The 14,477-nt window shown below is 36.5% G+C and overlaps 1 protein-coding gene across 4 annotated transcripts in view; it reads right to left on the bottom strand.

The window, feature by feature from the left end:
* Positions 1-14,477, bottom strand: part of LOC117242443 (cAMP-specific 3',5'-cyclic phosphodiesterase-like) — a 350,276-nt gene that overhangs the window by 178,561 nt on the left and 157,238 nt on the right. The window lies entirely within an intron of this gene.

The raw sequence follows: 14,477 nt of genomic DNA, 5'->3' as shown, positions 1-14,477 counted from the left end.
AGCTGTCTTTGGACAAAAGTGAGCAAAAAGATCTGATAAATCGAAATACAGAGAGATATATTATTGTTGGCTGCGTATCAGGTAGTTTCAAAAGGGAATATAGAGCTGCTCTTTCTGCTAGGAAATATGTATTCTTTACGGCCATTGCTTCAAAGAAACAGCGATTTCTCTCATCTCAAAGTTCACGAAGGTTCAGAAAATTGCGTTTCGTGAGTCTTCCGTATATCTGTAGCGTAAGATCCAAGATGTTGAATTATTTCTCCTGTATATCGCAAAAATTCCGCTTCTATCGTTTAACGATCGGTTTCTTTCAAGAAATGCTGCAAAGAAACGCCACTTTTTACAAAACTATACCAAATTATTCATTTTCATATTAAATTGAAAATTGTAAATAATTCTAGCATTCTGGAGTTGAATTATTTTCAACAATTCTAACGGTCTTACATTACAAACCTGATAACAACTGGACGTTTGATACGAAAAAATTCACTAGAAGGTTATATATTATGTTTCTTGACACATGTTAGAGGGAACATAAATATGGAAAAATGTACGTTTATCGATTTCCACGTTTCCAAAGGAATATGAACTCTCTTTTGGACTCTATCAAGTAAATAATGGTAGCCGAGAAAAAAGAAAAAGATCGATCGTTTGGTCATACGGATTCCGTTTCCACCATCACCTTCGCAATATTCCTTTCCGCACCAAATTCCACTTTTATTTCCTGTGACGTCTGAACGTTCTGGACACGCCGGTCCACCACCACCACCGTCCTTCAAAGGAATGTCATCTACATCTACGGAAGCCGAAATTCATGGAATAGAAATACGAGGAGAAACGTGGACAAAATTTCACCCCGAGATAATCGATAATTATTTGGCAATCGTACGGAAGAAATTCTCATTCGTTGGAATTATGTACTGAGAAAATTACAAAGATTAGTATTTGCGAAAAATTTGTTAACTTCTTAGAAACATATCTTTTTTTATCGATTATTAATAATAAACAGTGCATTCCTATTTGTCATGTTTGCACATAATAAACGACATAATTCGTTAAAATTAGGGCGAATTTCTTACAAATTGCTAAATTTGTCACTCGGCAATCACTTAGTTGTCAACCGAATATTCATAAACATCGAAAATCAACGCTGTTACGCGGTGACAATTTTCGACCAAACTACGCAAATCGATAGACTTTTATATAAATATATTTACATCCTATATATATATATATATTTAGGTTGTTTCAATGTAAATATTTTCTACTTCAAAATACACGAGTATATTCACGTAAAGTTCGAACGATGTTCGTAAATCGTTTCTAAAAGTAGTGGGAAGCGGTACACGGTGTTGAAATTTATCATTTCGTAAATATTTTGACAGTTTCTCGGAGATGCATTAGAGCTCGCTATGAAAATGGCCATCCAGCGAAAGAAGAAGCTTATGAAGGTAAACTGTCAGCGAAATTCCACTGCTGTACTCCATATCACAGTGTACGAAGGATTCATTGTCCTGGTAGCTTTCTGTCGACAATCGTGGATCTTAATCGCCGAAATAAAACTAAAGGAATACTAACGTTACGCTTAGAATTTATATCAAAATAGTCGTAGATTTATTTAACAAACGATTCCCAGGATCTTCGTCGATATACATTTGCACGCGTCTCGGCACTTTCTTCGTCTCATCATCTTTCATACAACACCGCCGACAGTTACATTCATCTGTTTTTCGAGACGCACATACTCCCACACACTCATATTCGCATACGTGTGTCACTACTACGCGGTTAATCCAGTGTAGCACACAAAATTATACAGATCTCGATACTTTCAACTTTTTGTGATTTCGCTATGCCACCGCAGGACGACTTAGTCGGCTCAAGTTAAAGATGGCTTGCTTCCAAAATGCGGCTGCACTTTACGTGAATCCACCTGTCTACCTTGTATCCGACCAGAAAGCAAATATTTACCGTATCTTGCAATATTTTCGTACGACCGTGTATAACAACCCTTTTCCTTTTCCTTTTCCTCTTCCTTCTCCGCGTTCGTTCATTCGCCTACGGGCTCTAACGCAGTCCTTTGATTTTCGGATCTCTGTTGCTTTCAAAAGTGGAATGGCAATATGAAATTGAAAAATTCCGCGATTTCTGATTTTGAGATTGCAACTGTGCGACTGGTCCAACCTCGGTGGAAGAATTTTACAGCCGCTGATTTTTAAATTGCAACATTTCGATGGCTTTTTGATTCTGTATGTTTTCGAGTAATTAAATTTCAGCTTCGTGCTTGCTCGGTTCGATCATTGAGGAAGTTTGTAACTTTTTAAGTTTCATACTGGTAGAGTTTCGTAACTTTTAATTTCGCCATTTCGATCGACCGAGTTGAAATTCCGCGGTTTCGCTACGTTTCGCAATATTATTTGCCACGCTTCGATCTCGAATTTATTTTTAGTTCTGTCTATCGATGTTTCATTATACGAGAGATCGACGTTTCGTTAGTTTGATTCAATTAATCGCTGAAAAATTACGGCTCGGCCCACTGCATTTAGCGCGCGAGCCTACTGCAAACACAAAAATGCGTTAAATTCAAAGTTCACATTGGCAAATAACGTTTTAACTTCGATTTTAATCTCGTTTCATCTATACGCCGTTCTACGTATTCTCAGTTTTACGCGTGCTAACTCGCTCCCCTGAATATTTTATACGCTTCACGAAAAACAGATTTACTCGCATGCACGCCATTCGATCTCTCATTTACGTCCATGTAACCGGATATTATTTTCGGCTTTCTGGCTTTCAACACGCGCCACTTTACGGTCCTCCAATATTTCCCACATTTTCCGGCGCAACACCGATGAAAACCCGCCTTCTTCGACCTCGATCGCCAGATTCGGAGCAATTGTTCGGTTAATACAAAGATCGTGTAAGTGCACCGACTTTTGTATCGCGCATTTTCGCATTTCCTCGATTCGCGATGTTTAATTCTTTGCCTTCCTTCGTAACTGAAAACCAATGACTTTCTAGCGATGACGATCGTGACGTAAAATGTTCGCTTTTAAACAGCTACGAACCACTGCGAGTGCTTGGCTATCGTTTTCAAAATTTTCGATCGGACTTGCCAACTTTGTGGCGATTTTCAGATATTTGAAATTGAGGAAATTTCTCGATAACAGTAATTTTCTCTCTGTTTCGCATACGACTATTTTGTATCGCGGCGTGTATAACGTTGTTTCGAAGAACATTCAAATTACTCTAGCGAATTTATTTATTTTTGCGAAGGAGCATACGCAAGGTTGCTAATAAATTATTAATACGCGAAATACACAGCTATTATCTCAAGGATATTTACTCTCAACCTTTACATCTATCCTCCTAAACATCCCCCTAATAGGTTGCTCACTGCAGTCGTTCGTATGAATTATTCATTAAACCATAAAGTCATAATCTGAGAAACGTGTTGTCGGAGCGTCAATCTGCGACTATCTTGTGATTTTCCAAACCATTCGCGTTTGTTGCATTTTAACCTCTTATTGAGAACTGGGTCACAGAATTATCACTAGTAGCAGGAAATATTATTTAGCGATAGCCATAAGCTTCTTAGTATTTCATTTTGTCACACAATTAACTATAAACTATAATCCCAATGTTAATAACGCAGAGCTTCGTAGTTATTATCTGTTAGCAACTTGAACGTCTTTTACACTTGTGCACAGATTACTAAAAATTTCATCTATCGTAGGATTTTTGATCGAAAGCGAATGATTCTACTTGCTGAGCGAAAACATCATTTTATTTGCTTGCGACTGGATCTGTTAATTTCGAATCCATGTTAAGTCTGTCTTTCGTTTTACTGAAAATTTTTGCCTCGCATATTTATCCATCGCTGCTGATAAGCTTCGCATTGCTCCATTTATCAGTGAAGTTGCGATATAGTATATGATAAAACCAGAATACTAATAGCCGTACTTGCGGAACTTTGCCTTCAGATCCATTAATTTCGAATCCGTGTGACACTTTTCTCTCAATTTACCAGAAATTCTCCTTTCCCAATTATCCATCATTATGCTTTCGAGTACTCGGTTTATTTGAAAACTTCGCATTAAACTCGTAATTACAATAATATTATCGTCGAAACTTTACACTTCTACGTCCATTAATTTTCAATCCATTAAATATCTGTCTGTAAATTTATCAAATATCTCTGTCTTGTAATTAACTACTGACGCTAACAAAGCTTCTTACCGTTTCGAACATCCAACTAAAGCCACGAATCGAGTAATATTACTAGCCGAATCATACACCCGAATTTATGAAATAATTTTAGAGTCGGCGTGTAATTAAAACAATTTTCAAACGGAAGATTAATTCAAATAAATTCCAATCGACTTTACAGTTAACCGTCGATTTACGAAAAAATTCTCAAAGCTGTTCGTCGCTAGGAATTTCCTGTCGCTCGATTTTTCCACGCACCCTTAACCCTTTGGAAAGGAATTTTCATTACACGCTGGAAAAATGCAAATGTTGAAACGTTCTATCCGACTACAATTCCAACGGTTCTTCTCCTGAAACTCCTATAACTGTTCATTTCAAACCGATTACACCTATTAATCATATCTTATAGGCAATGATTTTACCGTAATAAATCTGAGTTGGATATCCCCGTTGGATGATTTTCAATGAATACTGACGTCAAGTGGGCCACATTTGAATTTATGACATCAGCACAGCTGATCGAACCGGCAGAGAATGATCGAACTCAAATAGACATCGAGTGGTCTCATCCAAGTTATCACGAAGTATCGTTGGTCGTGTTCCAAACCGAGCTATCATCCATCAAAATCACGATCGGTTGCCACCATTATTCCATGTGTATCCAGGATTATGAGAACGCTATTTGCATGCTTCCAATGTCCCTGTGCTTAAATTCTTAAACCGACAAAGACCAGCGATAAACCAACCTAAAGACCAACTATGAGCTAACAAAACGATGGTATCTGTATAACAAGACCAGTGTGATAGAGGCCAGATCAAAGAAGAGGAAAGACAAATTCAGTTTCCCTTTTAGTCTGAGGTGGATAGGTCGGTCGTGATAGGTACCGCTGGTGTATAAGATTTTTGCCATCATCCGGGTTAGGGGATCTTCTTCCAACCATCCGAACGGCTCCCTTCTTCTCATTTAGGAATCGTGAAAAATAGGACTATGAGTGTCGGGATTCGAACCTGGGTCTGGAGCTTTCGTAACCAATTACGCTAACCACAGTGCTGCCGTTGTCCAGACAAGGATAGGATCTTTGCGTAGCAAGCCACGGGACAGAAACCGTTGGAAAGCTTTGCCGTCGAGTGCCACTACAAATCTTCCGTAGACTCCTTGGAAAGTTGATGCAGAACACGCGTGGGTTCTAATCTTCAGATTAGGACAGATTGTACTGTACTGAGATAAAAAGCTAACCAGGCAAAGAAACGAGGGTCTGATTGGGTTACATTTGGTTACATTGGTCGCCATATCTAAATAAGATCATATCGTTGCTTCATGTTGTCAGTGGCTTTCACAGGTATCCCAATAGTGCAGGACACTATATCTAGAGTCTCATATTACACACTTTACACGCTCTCTTAACAGCCTAAATTCTGACACTATAAAAACCACCTCGCACGTGTCTAACAGAAGACTCGAACGAAATCGTGCTGCAGATATGCCAGACTGATCTTCTCATACTGCGCTACTCCTTGCTACCTACTTGCGCTATCAACAGCGACGATACAAGTGATGCTTAGTCGCGTTAGCTTCAACATCGGGACCCACGCTGGAAAGAACTTCCAGACGGAATATACGTGATGTTTTTATCGCACAAGTCTATCAAACATCGTACGACAACAACAACAACTTCATATTCTGTGTCAAACTGGGTCCAATTAGTCTGTTTCTTATCTGCGCGGAATAAGAAATGACAGGAATGACGGCAACGATAAAGAGGACAATTGCAGAAAGTGTATATAACGTAACTCTATCTAGTGGCAAGTGTAGATGAAGCCGCTACAGTAAGATCATCATCTACGCTATATTTAGTCAACGATAAGCAACAGAAAGACGTTTTAACCAAAATCGTCGAACGTGCGACCCAGTTTGATACGGAATCTCTAGTCTAGAAGCTCCGAAGATAGGAAAAGAACGAAGGAATCATTTGGCCGCTAAGTTTAAGGTTATGTTTGTCACGTAAACTCGATTCAAGTTAATTCTGCCTTCGAGGAGAGTCGGTTGGTGAAACGACGTTTATCTTTGGAACTGTTCGACCGTTCTAATCGCCAGGGGACTGTATGTGACTAGCTTAGGCAACTTGTTTGTTGGCCTCCGCGATAGATAAGCGGTTGTTGATGGCTTTATCACGGAGGTAGATTGTTAAGAGCGCGGACGCGTGGAAAATTGATAATTCTGGATCGCAAACGTAAACCTGGTTGCTCCCTGGCTCCCCTGTTTCTCTGACAAAGTATTCTCCAACGATTTTGCAACTTTTTTTTAATTCTAAAATAAATTGACAAACTGTTCCGCATCGACGACGTCGTTAGAAGCACGACGTTGGGTCAAAAAATTGTTTAACGTAACTGTCCATGTATTAATTCCTTATGCTTTTTAAATTCTTCACGCAACGTATCAAGTTGAATAATATAATTTTTCCAAGCTTCAGAGCAAACACGATAATCGTTGAACAATTTTTAGAGCGGAAGTGTATATCGTACGTAAATATCAGGAAATGCAACCCCGTTGCATTCGATCGAATATGTATCGAATGAAAACATATCGTCTTCGCGAATTCGTACGATCCCGGCATTATTTATAGAGATCCTTGACACGCCAGTTTCAGCACGCGCGATCGAGCGTTATCTACGTGAAACACGTCACCGCGGAAAATCTCAACTCGTTCTAACACGGCAGGGCGAGGATTAATTTGTCAGATAACAGCCAGCTCTTCGCCTTTCCGTTTTCTATCAAAGAGATGCCAATTCGGATAACGTCCGAGACGATCGACACCATTGATTTCTTCGAATTTTCCTTGCACCTTGTCGGAGATCCTTCCGTTTAATTTTCGTCCATAGAGTACGACGATTAGTTTCTCGTTTTAATTTTCTCTGTTTCCGATTGATCGCGTTTGATTCTGAATACAAATACAATTCTATCGCGATCAATCGAAGAGATCAATCTAATGGAATTTCCTTTATATCTGTTTAGGAACCAGTTTATCATCCATTCGGCAAAGCTCATGAAAATACGAACTTTATTGAGCTGGCAACTAAGAAAATACGGGTCGCGTGGGCTGACAACTAAGGAAATGCGTATTTTGTCATTAATTGGTATCGACCGAGGAGACCGTGTGCTTTTCGCGAATATTCTGCAAATTTATATCGGTATTTCCAGAAAGAAGAAAAAATTGGATAATGTTGCTCCAATTATCTTCCACGGCTAATTAAAGAATCGAAAAAGAAACGGGAGACGGAAATGAAGTTGCATTAAACGTGGAATAAAAATGAAACAGGTTTTGTTTTAACAGGACTACCAAATCTGGCAAAAAATATTCAAAACGACCATCTCAACTATAATCAAGTAATAATAAAAAAATATTTATTGGTGTATTTGAGAAACTTCTACTAATATAATAATAATAATAATAGTAATAATAATAGTAACACTAGCACTAACACTAACACTAACACTAAAGGTAACAATAATAATAATAATAATATGGTTATTCTTAACATCAATGTGCATGTTAGTCAAATTTAGTAATTGAATTAGATTTCGTTAATTAAGTTAATAGAACGGAATATACAGTAACGTCAAAGACAAAAACGAGATTATTCTGTGGTAAAGGATGGCACTGTTTGAGAAATGTATTCGGTTGCACGTTCAAAGCAATTAGCTTACATTTTGATGGAAGGTTGCATAGTGCACCGATGAAAAGTTTAATACGCAGGTTCCTTTAATTAACCATTTTACAAGGCAGTAAGTGAATCAAGGGAATATGCATTTATAACGAATTTTATCAAAATGAAAAAGTTACATCTGGTTTCCATAACGGATATTAAAACTAGCAAGATATTAATGTAACGAGAAATATCAAAAGCATAATTCAAACGAGACACAATAGCAACACCTGAAATAATGAAAATATGAGACGAGTAGAAATTTGAACACAGGTACACAGGTATTTGAACACAATCGACGACTGTACGATTTCGTGGAAATGAAAATTGAATGGCGTTTCTCTAGGCACCGAAAATTGTAAAAGAACTTTTACAAATGCAGTTTTATTATATACGATCACTCTGCATAGTCATCAAACGAAAGAAATCAAATATTCTTCTAGAAACCGGAAACAAACGAAGAAATGTCTAATAAAAGTATACAAATTTCTATATTTTTTGCGTTTGTACGTTTTAACTAAAATCTGAACAAAGATCCCCATGTTACTGCACTGTCTTTTATATTTCCAGTAAAAAGATAGGCGGACATTGATACAATTCCAATAAAAATTAAATGAAGATCTGTCCATCAGCAAAAATAACCACCGTCGGTCTAATAAAAATAGAGGAAAGATTTTTGAGATATCGAAACCTAACAATTTCTAAATTTCCTCTACGCTTATACATTTCCAATAAAAAATGAAATAAAAGTTATTCAAACTGCCAAAAATGCGACGATACGAATCCGTAGGAAGTAAAGCGATATCGGAGGAAAATTTCTGAAGCCCGAAACGTTAACTCATTGGTCACCGATAACGACAACAAACTGGATTTACCCGGAAGCATTGAAACGTGTCTGTATCTTTGCCAGACGAGCGTAGACTAATCGATAAATCAATTAGTCTGCTGATATGTAATTAAGGTCGCGAATGAAAAGGGCAAAAGGGATGCCTCTCCGAAAATTCGAATGGCAAACCCTAATCAAACGAGAATACCGAGCGACGTTCGCAGAAAGTTCATCGGGAAACTTCCACACAGTCGCACTAATATCAGGTGAAACTGTGAAATACGACGGAATTTAGCAACCGTGAACTGATTCAATGGAACGTGTAGGAAATTAAAAATCTCGTTCGTGTAACTAGGCACTGAGCTAGGTTAGGTTGAGGTTATGTTCAGGTTAGGTTACGTGGGATTGTTTGACTGTGTTAAGGTTTCGACAGACGGTGGAATATAAAGGATTTTAATTATTGTAGGTCGATTCGACGAACTGGTTCATTAAAATGCGAAAACAATTGGAACCTTACAGAGTCTGGCCTGCATTTACAGGTATATTCTGCTTAAATACAAAAGTCTTTGTTTGCAGAGAAAAGATTGAAAAGATTACTATGGAAGTTTGTAGAATACATTTTGACAAAATTTGTAGGGAACAAAATTAAAAATTGATACTTGGAGTTGGATATAGTCGGAGAACAGGTGACTACAATTTTCAGTAACATCTCTTAGATTTTTCTCTTTTAAAAGATTCTTGAAACTTTTAGGGAATCTTCTGAAAATTTTCAAAAGTTGTGAAAGAATCTTCGCAGATTCTTGAACCTTCCTTTTAGAACTTTATGAACGAAAATTTTTTCAATGAAAAATTGATCCAACGTCCGAATGAAAGTTACCAACGGATATTGAAGAAACTCGCAATAACTTAAATATTCCAACAAACGTTAGTTTCTGTTTTATTATATTTAATAATGCTTCGAATTTTTGTTGCATTATTGGTACACACAGCTGATTGAATATATCTTTTATTTCTGACAGTATATTCGATAAGGTCTTATCCTTACGCAGAAAACGAAAATGCAGTTGACAGTGAAAGAGGGTAAACGGATTTTTCTTTCAAGAAATAAGAGGATACTGTCCCTAGGAATTGAAAACTTTCGCAATAAATCTATTTCAAACGTTACAGAAATCTTTAATGGATCCGGTATACCATTATTTTTCTAATATCTTGTTATCGTTATATAAATATACCTTGAATCTGTGATATTGACTTTAATAAAGTTTCTCATATCAGCAGAAGAACGGTTCTCTTCTGAATACCCTGATAAAAGACAATTTTCTACAAATTTAGTTATCTATCTTTTCTAAAATTAGAATAACGTTGTCCCAAATCATTTTACTTTAATTAGAATAATTTTTAGTAAAAGCTAGACGTACAGCAAGTTATCTATCTTTTCTAGAAATTAGAATAACTTTGTCGCAAATTATTTTATTTTAATTAGAATAATTTTTAGTAAAAGCTAGACATAAAGCAAGATTTCGAAAACAGAAAACATCGTTGATATCCAATTATCTACCAATAAATTACAAAAATTCAACAAATGTAAATTTAATCTAGTCAAATTGTACGATCAAATAAGTCAGTGAAATGAAGTTTTTCCCACTCACAGTTGTCAGATTTCTCACCATTGTTTATTTCGATCGACTACTACTCGTCATTCGTCGATTAACTTCTTACTCTCCGTTAAAAACTCACTGATTCGCAATATGCTCCGTCATGGCAATAATATCCCTGTTATTTGCGTTCGATAAACACGGAGATCCAAGCGAATAGAATTTCAAACGATATTCTGTTTCTACTGTATATGCGAGCGAAGAATTCGAGGCCTGGCGAGAATGAGTTGCGCAAATATCGAAAGTGCGGAAAGTATTCGGACTGACAATCGATGCTGCGCACGATGTAAATATTGGCTGACTCAGATTGGTAATACGCCACTGTTGTTTCAACTAGCCGGTTAGATGGCGTGGGCTGAAACCGTGAAAAGCGAGAAAGGAAATTCAGATCACCCTGGTTGGCCTTTAAAGTCAACACGATATCGAAAGAAAAGTTTGAAACTGGTTCATCATTTGTCGTTTATTCAGTTTGTTACGACTCTGTTATTTCCGTTTCCGTTGGACTCGTTGCGATTTGTTCCACTTCCTGCGATTTAAACGATATTCTGCGTCCGATCAGATACGGATACGTTCCACTTAAAGTCAAAAGTCTCCATTGCAAGAGACTCGGAAGCGTAGAATCAATTTTATCTTGGTAAAACATATTTCCTTTCGAATTGTTATTTTCATTTAACGAAGTCTATTTTCGATCTTGTGATCGACCGACGGTAATTTGCTGTAAAATCGTGGGAAAATTCCGAGTCACGTGAGGCATTGAAACTAATCTAAATACCGAAATTGATTGGTTTGTGAACGAACCTCGAACATTATTATCTGTGACACGCAAGACGAGGTTCTTGAAAAGTCGAGTCGATCGATTGACTTTTAAATAGTTTCCACGTGGATATCGAGAAAAATTGGAAACAACGCCTCACACTAGAAACTTTCATTAACTGTACGAAGCCGTTCCAACTCCTCCGCCATTTACGCGGCTGATGAAAAATTGAATAGCCTGCAGCCCATTAACTGTCATGAGTAATACGCTGTCGGTGTTTCGTATAGACTTTAATAAAACTTCATCATCGCGCAGGGAGAACGAAAAAGTATAATTGAAGATATCAGAGAGCGGTAGCATTTTTTCCACCAACAATTAATCATTATTCTTTTAAGAGGTAACATTATATTACTTTCAAGAAGATAAAAGAATTTTATGTTGTAGAAAAATTAACTCGTTCCCCTCTTTCAGAACGAAAAGAGAAGAGAATTTCGTTTCTCCTGCAAAGATTTGAGATGATTTAATTGGCAAGTCTGAAATCTTTTTATTCCCCCAAAAGGGAAATTGTATCGGAAATGAGATTTAAAAATGAAACAAAGCTATTTGCAATTTACAAATCGATTTGTTGGTGGTAGGTTCGCGTGACGTTTACAACGACGAAGATTTAATAAAGGGTCACACAGTGCCATTAATTCGAGCTTTAAATTTGCGTCGTGCGAGAGAGATAGCGTTTTAGAGGTTGGCATTCTCGGCGTAGCTTACAACAGACTGAAGCATTGCAGATATTTTAGTTAAATAGAAGCGCGAACGAGATAGGAGAATGATTATGACTCGACTATACAACGATTGCATTTCTAAATTGTTTTACTCTTGAAATATCGGTGAGTTAATTAAATAATATTCCATGATATTCGATAATCGAAATTTTGTGAAACCAAACGTAGAATAATTAACTGGAACTTTTAATTAGTATTATTGGATTACCGGATGAACACAGCGTGAATTATTATATTTAATTCTATTTCATCTATCTTACATTTCGTTGTATAAAATTTGATAAAATTTTCGAAAAGTTTCGGTTCATTTCAAGGTTTATATTTGACTTTATGATATTTAATTCTATTTATAATATAATAAATAGACGATCAACGTTAAATATTCAAATATCAACAAAGTATTTAGGAAACATTTAAAAACGACAAAAATAAGAAAAAGGACAATGTTTTGTAATCTAATTAATGTTAAAGTACGAAGAAAATAAGAAAGAAAAAGCTGATAAATGCTAGTTGAAAAAAGAAGAGAACGAAATCACGAGGATTTCAGATTATTGGAAGTCACGTACGGAATTTCACGATATCGCGGCAAAAAAAAAAAAATCAACAATATCCAATTTCATATGAAATTTGCAGCTGCAAGGCTTTAGAAATTGTTCTACAAATACGATAAAGTAAAGCTAGAACAATGAGAAGCTTAATGATAAATTTCTGATATTTCGATGATTCGCAGGATCGTTAAATCCGAAAGCGAAATCTGCGAGAGAATTAAATCGAGACAAGCAAAGTTAAAGAAAAATGAACGTTGGAATTTTCAAGGAAGCAGCTTTGTAAACGGTATATTTTTTAATGGAAACGCGAGCTCAAGATAATTGGATGGGAAGTTTAAAAGTGGAGCATTGAGTAATATATGCCCTGTCTGACTACATACGCGCTCGTTCCACTTACAAGGGCCATTACATTTATTCCAAGGAATTGGAAACTGTAAATTCCTGAGTGATACCTGTACAATTCTACGCATCTCATTTAACATCCGTTAATTGGAAATGTACCACTAGTTAATTGAAAATTATTGAAAATTTATTTTACAGTAATTTTTAGAATTTGTGTTTTCAAAATGTTACAGTCACCAATATGGTTTTTAGATTAGCCACAGTTAACTGTTGTAATTTGTTATAATTTAAATTTCTAACTTATCACGGTTCTACCTCTTAGCATAGCTATACTAACTATTGTATACTTATTTGATTTATTTGTAATTACAGTCGTAGCTTTTAGTTTATTTAATTTATTTTAGTTTAGCTATTATGACATCTGGTTTGATTATGCAGACAGCTAAAATTTCCAATATGTCTAAAGTCATTTGTACTTATTTGAAGTTTATTCGCAATCGCAGTTACGTAGTTTGCAGTTTCGGCTTCGTTTATTGGTAGAATTATAGATTCTAGTTTATCGGTAATTACAGTGCTGGTTTTAGTATACGTATACATAGTATACGTATTGCTATATATATAGCGAAATCTATGTACCTAAAATTCCCAGTATATCTATAGATACTTGTAGCGAATTGAAGTTTATTTCTAACCGTAGTTATGTAATTGCTGGTTTATTTATCGGTACAATTATGATTTCTAGTTTGTCTATAATTACAGTGCTGGTTTCGCTGCATCTGCAGAAATCTATAATTACTCGGTTAACTTATTCATAGTTACGCTAACATGATTTTTCTTTCTACCAATGAATACAGTTCTTGTTTTACGTATAATTATTTAGAATCGTCTGTAGTTAAGTACGACGAACTTCTATTATCAAAAGTGTAAAACTAAAGAGCGTATAGTCTGTGAAAAATGCAAAAGGATATCGCGTTTGGATAATTCTTCCTTTGAAATTCTACGATATTTCTTTAAATTGGAGAAGAACGTCGAGTGACGTGATACGCGAGACCGGACAGTTTTGAGAGATTTTTGGCTCGGTTTTGAGGAAGTAGAGGATGAAATTTCAGAAAGATGGCGGATTATCAAGCGTGATATTGATCTGCGAGTTTCGTAAAGTCCAGGCAGCTTTCGAAACACAGCCGAAGGTGGCACCGCCGTCCGAGTCAAAATTTACCAACCAACGGGACTGGAAATCGCGTTACCGACGTTCGTGCAATAGGAATCTGCAAATCAATTTTACAGAGTACGAGCCATTCGAGGAAGCTCTCGTAATTAAATTCATCGAAATTTAATCCTAATTCGTTCGCACAAAATACGATGTCGAGACCAAACCGTACGAATTCTTATTCGCGGCACTTGCTACTTGAGAAACACGCGGTTTCCCGCTTCGCAAACTTCCGGTTCCCTGCGTCCTAAATTTACGCTCTTCTACTTTAGAATTCTGTGGTCTCTTCAGAATTTCTGTGACACTATCAGCTACGCTTTAGGATATCCGGAGAATATTATCTTATGTGACGTATTCTTACTGTTTCACGATAAATTCAAGACGAATAGATCAAATAATAACAGTTGTGAATGCTGTTGCGATCAGAAAAAAAATAATTACAGCGTGTCAAAGTG

The sequence above is a fragment of the Bombus vosnesenskii genome, unplaced genomic scaffold (assembly GCF_011952255.1).
Source record: "Bombus vosnesenskii isolate JDL3184/JDL3185 unplaced genomic scaffold, Bvos_JDL3184-5_v1.1 scf7180000016274, whole genome shotgun sequence".
Lineage (NCBI taxonomy): Eukaryota > Metazoa > Arthropoda > Insecta > Hymenoptera > Apidae > Bombus > Bombus vosnesenskii.
Note: the sequence above shows the minus strand (reverse complement) of the source record. Positions and strands in the feature narration are given on the sequence as shown.